The 9826-nt window shown below is 45.8% G+C and overlaps 2 non-coding genes across 2 annotated transcripts; both read left to right on the top strand.

Moving 5' to 3' along the window:
* Positions 1-1706: 1706 nt before the first annotated feature.
* On the top strand, positions 1707-1812 carry Trnal-caa. The gene is made up of 2 exons: positions 1707-1744; positions 1767-1812. It is a non-coding gene; the product is annotated as a tRNA-Leu (tRNA).
* A 235-nt stretch (positions 1813-2047) lies between these two features.
* Trnae-cuc lies at positions 2048-2119 on the top strand. Its single transcript has one exon. It is a non-coding gene; the product is annotated as a tRNA-Glu (tRNA).
* Positions 2120-9826: the final 7707 nt, after the last annotated feature.

Raw genomic sequence — 9826 nt, 5'->3', positions numbered from 1 at the left:
GAGTTCGAGGCCAGCCTGGTCTACAGAGTGAGTTCCAGGACAGCCAGGGCTACACAGAGAGACCCTGTTTCGAAAATAAAATAAAATAAAATAAAAACAAAAAACAAACAAACAAACAAAAAAAAACCAGTCATAGCCAAGAAGCCATATGTCAGGCACCACAGTGTAAAGCGCTGGGGCCTGAACTCCCCTGCATCTGTTGGCAATCTCTTTACACCGTGTATTTATTTATTCACTCATTTATTTTGGCTACATGGGCTACTTTTAAAAATCTCTTCAAACTCTTCTCTGTGTGGTTTTAACATCCTACAAATCCATCATTGACCAACTTTTAGTTAAGCTTTTCCGTGCTCTTTGACTAGGCCTGAACCTTGGCCCCCACCTGTCTTGGATTAGCTATCCTACTGGATTAGTCCTTAGAGAACTCCCTCAATCAACCATGCACTGAAAGATGGCCTTTTGTCGAACATCAAGCTCATCACCCCTCACCTTTGATGCCTAAGTCTTTGACGTGGTTTTTGGAAGAATTCTGTGGGATCTGTTTAGTGCCCTTGACATCTACTCTTAAGAACTTTCCACCCACTCTGGACACCGTTTCCTTGGTTACAAAGCCCCAGCTGTTTTGCTAGATCTGAACAGTCTCTTTCTCTCTGCTTCTGCAATAGTCTGAATAGAATAGCTTTCCTCATCATTTGAACAAGGGCAGGATATTTCCCTTAGCATCATTTATTAATTGAATAAAATCTGTCTCTCTCTCTCTCTCTCTCTCTCTCTCTCTCTCTCTCTCTCTCTCTCTCTCGTGATTGGATGGGTCATGTGGTCATGTGTTATTGTTTTGCTTTTTTTATTTCGTTTTTGAGACTAGTTCTCGTGTTTCCAGAATTCACCGTGCAGCAAAGGATAACACTGAACCAATCCCAGCGCCTCCACCTCGTGCCTGTATATATTAGTTTTTTTGAGAAATGTTTTCTCGAAAGAAAATTGTCCTCCTCAGCAGTTCTGGCTCATCTACCTTTCATAGCTTTGTGCTTTGTTTTGTTTTGTTCGTTCGTTTGTTTGTTTGTTTGTTTTGATTTTGTTCCCTCTCCGGTTGCATAGCTGTATTTATTATCTCCTTCAACAACTCACTAGGGCAAAGGGAAAGTTGGGGTTAAGTGGAGCAAGAAGGGAGTCAAGGATGAAGAAAGAAGTTAAGAGGAGGGAGAAAAAAAAAAAACGGGAAGGACGGGTGGTCTCAGAGGAAGGAACTCAGCGGAAGGCCATCCGAAAACGAGTCCAAGGCTGCTCTGCAGGGCGGTCTGTGATCTTCCCTTTGCAAGCTAAAGCACTCGGCGTCCTATGGCCGCTGCTAGAGCGACACTCACCTAACCCAGGTCGCTGGGAGAGGTAAACGCAGAGCCCCCAACCCAGCCTCAGGCAGTCCCCCGAACGCTGGGTGCATTTGCAGGGGAGCAAGAGTTAGGTGCGGTGCTCGGCTGCAACTCCATAACCTCAGTGCTGCTATCGTCTCTCCCAGAAGTGCATTTGGAAGTTCGCAGATAGCGAGTGTATACAGCTTTACTGTCTGGCGCTGGCCTGGAATCTTCAAGCAAAGTAAGAAGCCCCAGTTCCTACGCCCGAGACCAGGGAGTGCGCCAACTCCAGCACAGGCGTCAAGACTCTAGCACAGGCTTCAAGAAGAGTAGAGAAGACACACTCGATCGAGTGTCAGGATGGCCGAGTGGTCTAAGGCGCCAGACTCAAGGTGAAAGCCTTGCCTACGGGTGTTCTGGTCTCCGAATGGAGGCGTGGGTTCGAATCCCACTTCTGACACAACTCTTTTTTTTTTTTTCCCTCTAAGTGTTTTTTATTTTCCTCCGTTCAGGAACTCACCCTCGCCTGCAATATTCCTCATAGCTTCCGGCGTTGTGGCGTCCTCCCTGGCATCTGGTCGCCTGGTTGCCTGGCTGCCTGGTTGCCTAGTCTCTGGTTCACAAGCGGAACTGCAGTTATTCGTCACCGTTGTCGTCACCTAGTCTAGTGCCTCCAGAGGGCAATCACTATCTCTTCCCTGGTGGTCTAGTGGTTAGGATTCGGCGCTCTCACCGCCGCGGCCCGGGTTCGATTCCCGGTCAGGGAAGTACTCGTTTTGCTTTGTTGTTTCCTGGTTTTTGGAGTTTCATGGTTTACGAAAGATCAGACTAAATCTTTAAGAAATACAACTAATCTAATTCGGTAACTTCCTGTTTTAACAGAGACCCATACTGCACTTATGAACACCAGCATGCAACTTGCCAGGCCTTGACGGTGAAATACTGTGTCTTCAGAAGCCCCCGAAGCAGCACTCACCGCGCCCTGGCGCCCCACTCAGAACCAGCGTCTCCCAAAGCTACCCCCAGGGGGTGCTCACAGTAGCTCCCGAGGAAGGGCGTCGCTCCCTCTGCCGGCACTTGACTTTTTAGTTAGAAAACGCGTAGAAATAATTCAAACCGTCCTGCGAACACTGATGTTCTCTTTACCTAGAGTTAATCCCGGTCAATTATTCGTCACATTCTTTGTCTCTCTAAAAATAGATTATTGATTGTAGGTAAACAAACAGATGACAGACAAATAATAGGTAGACAGATAAAAAGTTATTGATATGTAAACAAATAGAGGATAGATGAACAATCCATGAGTAGATGATTAGCGAAGGGATGATAAATAAATGATAGGTGATTGACAATAAGCAGATAGGTTAATAGATGGTTACTAAATAGTAAACAGGTGATTGGTAGATGATGGATGGATGTTCACAGGTGTCCATCTCCCCGTCCTAGCATTTGAAAGTTGCCTACTATTACTTCACACAGACACCGAAGAACACGGACATCAGCATGTCCTCCCACGTTTGCCATTTAGTGCAAAACTTCAATCAAAACTCCTCCTGGCTATGTCTACAGCGCCCTCCCTCCACAGCAGCTCGTACTGTTCATTCGAGGAATTTCCATCGCCTGTGGAAAATAATGGAGAACAAATGGAAGTATTTAGATGGTATATATGTTCTAAATTACAGGCCCCTTTTCTCCCCTCAGTGCTAGAGCGCAATCCAAAAGCCTCCTATGAGGAAGGCATGTGCTATGCCTTCTCAGCCAGCTGCTATGTCTGCAGGCCTCCTGTTAGGTCCTTAACATCTCTAACATCTTCACAGGATTGTCAATCTGTATGAGTAACTTCTGTTGCTTTCATCTGAAGGATTCATTTCTCACTAGGCACCTTTTCTAGCTCTCTGGGTCTGTGTGGTGTCTAACTCTGTGGGTCGGGGACTGTATGAACAAAGAACTATACTGTCTTTTCTACCAGGGTTAAATAAGACAGGGGAAACACATTAGATTTTTTAAAAATATTTTTTAATTATGTGTATATGTGTGCACATGTATAGGTATGTGCATGTGAGTACAAGAGCCCCTGGAGCGATTGTGAGCCACCTGACATGGGTACTGTGCTAGCGGACTAACGCAGTAACTAACCTCTCAGTCATCTTTCCAGCCCCAGAAACAATACCCTTTGTCCTGAAGTGAACATCATTCTGTGCTCACGGCTGCAGACTGCTCACCAACAGCACTGCTTTATGTTATCCAGTTGTATGAGCTTGTGAGGCTGAGCTCTGACCCCTGGGTGTTAGCAGTAAGAAGCCAGTGGAAACCCACTGAGTGTGCCTGCTCATTCACATTTTTTTTTTTTTCTTTTCGAGACAGGGTTTCTCTGTGTAGCCCTGGCTGTCCTGGGGCTCACTTTGTAGATCAGGCTGGCCTCAAACTCAGAAATCTGCCTGCCTCTGCCTCCCAAATGCTGGGATTAAAGGCGTGGACCACCACCGCCTGGCCCTGCTCATTCACTTTAACATAGCTGTGCACCCTTCTCTCTCTCTCTCTTTCTCTCTCTCTCTCTCTCTCTCTCTCTCTCTCTCTCTCTCTCTGTCTTTCTCTCTCTCTCTTTCTTGGATATTTTCTTTATTTACATTTCAAATATTATCCCCTTTCCCAGTTTTCCTCCCTCCTGGAAACACCCTATCACATCCTCCCTCTCCCTGCTTCTATAAGGGTGTTCCTCCACCCACCCACTCCCACCTCTCTGCCCTTAATTCCCCTACACTGGGGCATCTATCAAACCTTCATAGGACCAAGGATCTCTCCTCCCATTGATGCATGACAAGGCCATCCTCTGCTACATATGCAGTACTCCTTTGTTGATAGCTTAGTCCCTGGGAGTTCTGGGGACATCTGGTTGATTGATATTGTTGTTCTTCCTATGAGGTTGGTTGCAAACCTCTTCAACTCCTTCAGTTCTTTCTCTAACTCCTCTATTGGGGACCCCGCACTCAGTCCAATGGTTGGCTATGAATATCACCTCTGTATTTGTAAGGCTCTGACAGGGCCTCTCAGGAGACAGCCATATCAGGCTCCTTTCAGCATGCCCTTGTTGGCATCTACAATAGTGTCTCAGTTTGGTAACTGTATATGAGATGAATCCCCAGGTGGGACAGTCTCTGGGTGGCCTTTCCTTCAGTCTCTGATCAACACTTTATCTCCATATTTGCTCCTGTGAATATTTTGTTCTCCTTCTAAGAAGGACTGAAGCACCCACACTTTGGTCTTCCTTCTTCTTGAGCTTCATGTGGTCTGTGAATTGTATCCTGGTTATCTGGAGCTTTTGGGCTAATATCCACTTATCAGTGAGTGCATACCATGTGTGTTCTTTTGTGATTGGGTTACCTCACTCAGGATGATATTTTCTAGTTCTATTCCATTTGCCTAAGAATTTCATGAATTCATCGTTTTTAATAGCTGAGTAGGCTATGCACCCTTCTGCAACAGTAAAACTTTTGCCCTGCCAAAATACCTGGGGTTATGTTATCATTTTCCTGAGACCTCTAAACCTATTTCTAACAGGACTTGAAAACCTGGCTTCCCAGGGACCAGATGTGGCGGTACACACCTTTTAGTCCCAGCATTTGGGAGGAAGAAGCAGACAGATCTCCATGAGTTTGAGGACAGCCTGGTCTACCCACTTGAGTTCTAGGCCAGTGAGAGCCACATAGTTTGCCTACTAAGCTAGACCTTACCTATCATCTTATCTTGTACCCTGGGCCTGGGGTGCAGCTCTGCCTGATGTGGCACACAGCACAGGGCAGTTATGTTTTGATCTCCAGGTAGAGCAAAGTAGATGAGATCTCAGAAAGAAAGAAAGAAAGAAAGAAAGAAAGAAAGAAAGAAAGAAAGAAAGAAAGAAAGAAAGAAAGGAAGGAAGGAAGGAAGGAAGGAAGAAAGAAAGAGATTATATGTATGTTTAAAGAAATGAAAGAAGTTGTAAATAAGCTCCTGGGTGAATTCTGAGGGAACACAAACAGCTAAGTGAAAAACAAATTAAATCAATCCAGCATATAAAAGAGGAACTCAGCAGAGAGATGGAGATGCTTAAGAAAGAAAAAAAAACAAGCTGAAATACTGGATATGAAGAACACAACCAATCAAATAAGGTACTGTGAGGAAGCCTTGCGGATAGAATGAGTGATAGGCCGGGTAGCTGGAAGGTAAGGTTGAAGAATTGGGACGTATAAGCAGTGCTTTCTAGATGGATGGACACTATGAAAAGACCAATCCAAGAATCAGGGCCATAGAAGGGGCAGAACTTCATACTAAAGGCATTGTCAAAAACATTTTAATAAAAATCATAGTGGAAATTTTCACCAACTGGGGAGTGTGGCAATTCAGATACAAGAGGCCTTTTGGAGATCAACCTGCCTAGCCTAGAAAAGAACAAGATTGAAATAAAAATATGGCCGGGTGGTGGTGGCACATGCCTTTAATCCCTCAGGACTCAGGACTGCTGGATCTCTATTCAAGGCCCGCCTGGTCTACACAATGCGTTTCAGGCCAGCCAGGACTACACAGCGAGCCCCTAAAATAAAATAAAATAATTCTCTAACAAAATAAAAGCCAGCTCCTAATTCTTTCATTTCCTCACTCCATCAGACCTTCAAAGAACTACCAGCAATGCTCCGAAAGCTACTGCACAAGATAGAAAGGAAAGCACCACTACAGAGGCCTCGTGTATCTATCTCCGCCCTTGCCACCATTCCCTGTAAAGATTCTCTAGAACTCAGAATAGCATCCATCTATGAATATGAATGTAAGGTACCTTGGCATTGTGGTGACTTAGCTAAACTGTAGTAGTAAGTCCCCCTACCCAGGACAGAATACCTGCTTGGCCATGGATTTTTAACTGAGTTAACAATGCCAGGTATGAATTCTGTCTTGTGGAGCAGGCTTAAAACCAATCGGAGAATGGTTGGTTTCCCCTAGGATAGCCATAGACATATCTTACCTGGAAGGTTGGTAGTTTAGTTCGTAGGGTTCCCAGCTGGGTACCACCATTGGTGCTTTTTCTCTCCTGGCAGCCTGCATGGCACCTTCTTGCCCTATAAAAACTGGCCAGCAGATCTGATTTCTCAGTCACTTGACTTCAGAGCATGTGATATCTTCAGCAACAGAGTCTTATCAACCAGCTCTGGTGGACACCCCAGAGGAATAGCAAGAGGCTGTACTGTAGGAGACTGTGAGGCCTCCTTGAACAACAACTCATGTGGGTACATCTGATGGAGATTATCTTAATCGCCTTAACTAATGCAGAAAGACCCAGCCTAAAAGTAGATAGCACGGCTCCTAGTTTGGGGCCCTGAATGGTATAAGAATAGAAAGAACTGCCAAGCACAAAGCATGCATTCATTTATTCTCTCTTTGCTCCTTTTTGTTTCAAGATTTCTTTTTTTTTATTTTATTTACTTATTTTTAAATTTTTAGATTTATTTATTTTACTTGTTTGGATGTTTTGCTTGTAGGGAGGGAGGGAGGGAGGGAGAGAGGGAGGAAGAAAGGGAGGTATGTCCATCATGTCCATGCCTTGTGCCCTCAGAGGTCAGAAGAAGGCATTGGATGCCCTGGAGGTGGAATTGCAGAGGGTTGTGAGCCACCATGTGGGTACTGAGAACAGAACATGGTTCCTGTGCAAGAGCCAGTGTGTGAGTGTGTGTGAGTGTGTGTGTGTGTGTGTGTGTGTGTGTGTGTGTGTGTGTGTGTGTGTATACATATGTGTGCAGGTACCCAAAGAACCTAGAAGAATGCTGACCCTTAGAGCTGGAGTTACAGGTGTTTGTGGCTCCTGACAAACAAACTCTGGTTCTCATGACTAAGCAGTAAGTGCTCTTAACCACTGAGCCACCTCACCTAGACACGTCTCTGCTTTTGACTAGCTACTGAAGTTCCTGCCTAGACTCCCCTGCTGAGATGGACTGTAACTTGGGCTTGTGAGCTAAAGTGTGCTCCTTTCCTAAGCTGCTTTCAACTCAGCTTCTGAGGTGGGAAGGCACAGCTCATTGCTCTCTGCGGGGGAGAGAGAATAAGTGGGTGAATGAGTCAGCCATGGGAGAAACAACTTGTGAGCCAAGAATCTGCACAAGGCCTTCCAGGTATGCTGTGGAGGAGAGGTCTTGACTATTTTGTTTTGTCTGGGGCTGCATGTCGGGGCTGTGGTTTGGTGAAGAGCCCCAGGCGATAAAATAATGCCTACCCTGCCCACATGAACAGCTAACACGCTTGTTTATGGCTCTCTATCTCTCTGTCTGTCTCTGTCTCTCTCTCTCTCTCTCTCTGTCTCTCTCTCTCTCTCTTCCTACCTTAATCTCTGAAGAAAACTATACTGTGGAATTCACTCTCCTGGCCTCAAACTCAAGAGATCTACGTGCTTTTACTTCCTGAGTGCTGGGAATGAAGGCATAGGCTACAGACACCCAACTTTATATCAGCTGACTCTTGACACTGCCTAGTTGCCTGTGGTTTTGAGCTGTCACCTCACTGTGTAGCCACCTGGTCTCTTCCTGTGACCCTCAGGATGACTCACAACCCTGAGAGTTTCCTTCAGGACAAAATTCAGGCCAAGTCACTGCCAAATGATGGGCTTCCCTAGGACCGACCCATCCATCTCTGTGCCCTTCATCTTCCTATCTCTCTGATTAGAAGACATCATCAGCATCAACTCTGCCATCTCTATCTTCCTCCTCTTGGGTCTGCTAGGACACTTAGGTCTGGGGACAGGAAAGGGTAAGACACAGAAGTCAGAATACAGCCCCGTGTCTCCTGAGACATTGTCTTTATCAAACACTGAACCCACTGACTGTGACAGGTCTCCAACGTGAGTCACTGGGTATTGTATGAGCACAAGGAAGGATCTGAGGGGCCAACTACATGATCCTGGCAAGAATGAAAGTATTCTGCAGAGAGACCCTTGGGTCCTCCCTTTAGATATTAGATAATTGAGACAATGAGCCCCAGGGAATTGGAATTCCTCTAGAAGTCTCCTACTGGGAGAAGGAAAAGCTAAAGCCTGATACCAGGCAGAGAGGGAGCTTGTCTCCCAAGAATGGATCTCACTTGGTTCCCAAAACTTTCAGGCCACCTTACAGAAGAGACTGGAATGGAGACATTGATGGGTCAATGTGGCAAAACCACACCTTGACCAGGATCGCTTACCTATCAAAACCTACTGCTATCTATTTAAGCTTATGTCAGAATCCTGAAAATGGACCAACTACTCTCCAAAGTGTAGCCACAATGAATAAATCTCCTCTCTGTACCTTAAACTATTATTATCTGTTCCCCAAAGTCTCACTATGTAGCCCTGATAGGGCTGGAACTCTCTATGTAGACCAGGCTGGCTCCAAACTCACAGACTCCTCTGTCTCTGCTTCCTGAGCCTGAGTTAAAGGTGTGCACTACCATACCTGGCTTACTCTCCTTTTAAAGATATTATTAATGCATTTGAATATTTTCCTGCATGTCTGTATGTACAAGTAATAGATGCATGTAGTACCTGTGGAAATCAAAAGAGTGGATTGGATCCTCTGAATCTGGAATTATATGTGTGTGCCAGAGAGAGAGAGAGAGAGAGAGAGAGAGAGAGAGAGAGAGAGAGAGAGAGAGAGAGAGAGAGAGAAAGAGATGATTGTTCCAGGTCATGTGAAGAGGTCAGAGGACAACTTGTGAGTCAGTTTTCCCCAACCACTTGGGACCTGGTAATTGAACTCAAGTCATCATGCTTTATGGTAAGTGCCTTTACCCCTTGAGGCATCTTGCTGATTATATTTTGTCTCCTAAGTGGTATATTAAGGATGGTGGACAAGCCTAACTTATTGGGGCTTCCAGGGCCCCATGTTTGGATCCTGAAAATCCCAGAAATAGTACTCTTAGAATTTGTCCACTGAGACTGTTGAAACAACACAGAAAAGCATGGAGTAAGTTGCTAGCCACAGTTGCCTCAAGTAACCTACATCTCAGCTCCTCTTAAAAATTCAGTCATGGGGGCCTTGTTGGAGTAGGTATGTCACTGTGGCTGTGGATTTTAAAATCCTACTCCTAGCTCATAACATCTGTCCCAACACCAGGAATAACTGGGACCAGCGGGACCAGGCACACAGGAACTCCGCCAGCCCAGTGGTTCAGGTTTCTTCTGTTCTGTCTGGGCTGGTGTCCTGAGCAGACCTTGGGCACAAGCTCCACAGCCAGTCCCACAACACCCAGAGGAAGCTCCACTCCCAGGCACTCTAACACACCCAAGATCAGAGGTGAGGAGGACATAACATCTGCCCCAGCACCAGGAGTAACTGGGACCAGCAGGACCCAGGCACACAGGAACTCTGCCAGCCAGTGGCTCGGGTTGCTTCTAGTCTGTCTGGGCCAGCAGTTCCCTGAGCAGACCTTGGGCACAAAATCTGCAGTCATTCCCAAAACACCCAGAGGAAGCTCCACTCCCA

The sequence above is a fragment of the Mastomys coucha genome, unplaced genomic scaffold, assembly GCF_008632895.1.
Source record: "Mastomys coucha isolate ucsf_1 unplaced genomic scaffold, UCSF_Mcou_1 pScaffold5, whole genome shotgun sequence".
Lineage (NCBI taxonomy): Eukaryota > Metazoa > Chordata > Mammalia > Rodentia > Muridae > Mastomys > Mastomys coucha.
The sequence above is the reverse complement of the archived record's forward strand: the minus strand, read 5'-3'. Positions and strand labels throughout refer to the sequence as shown.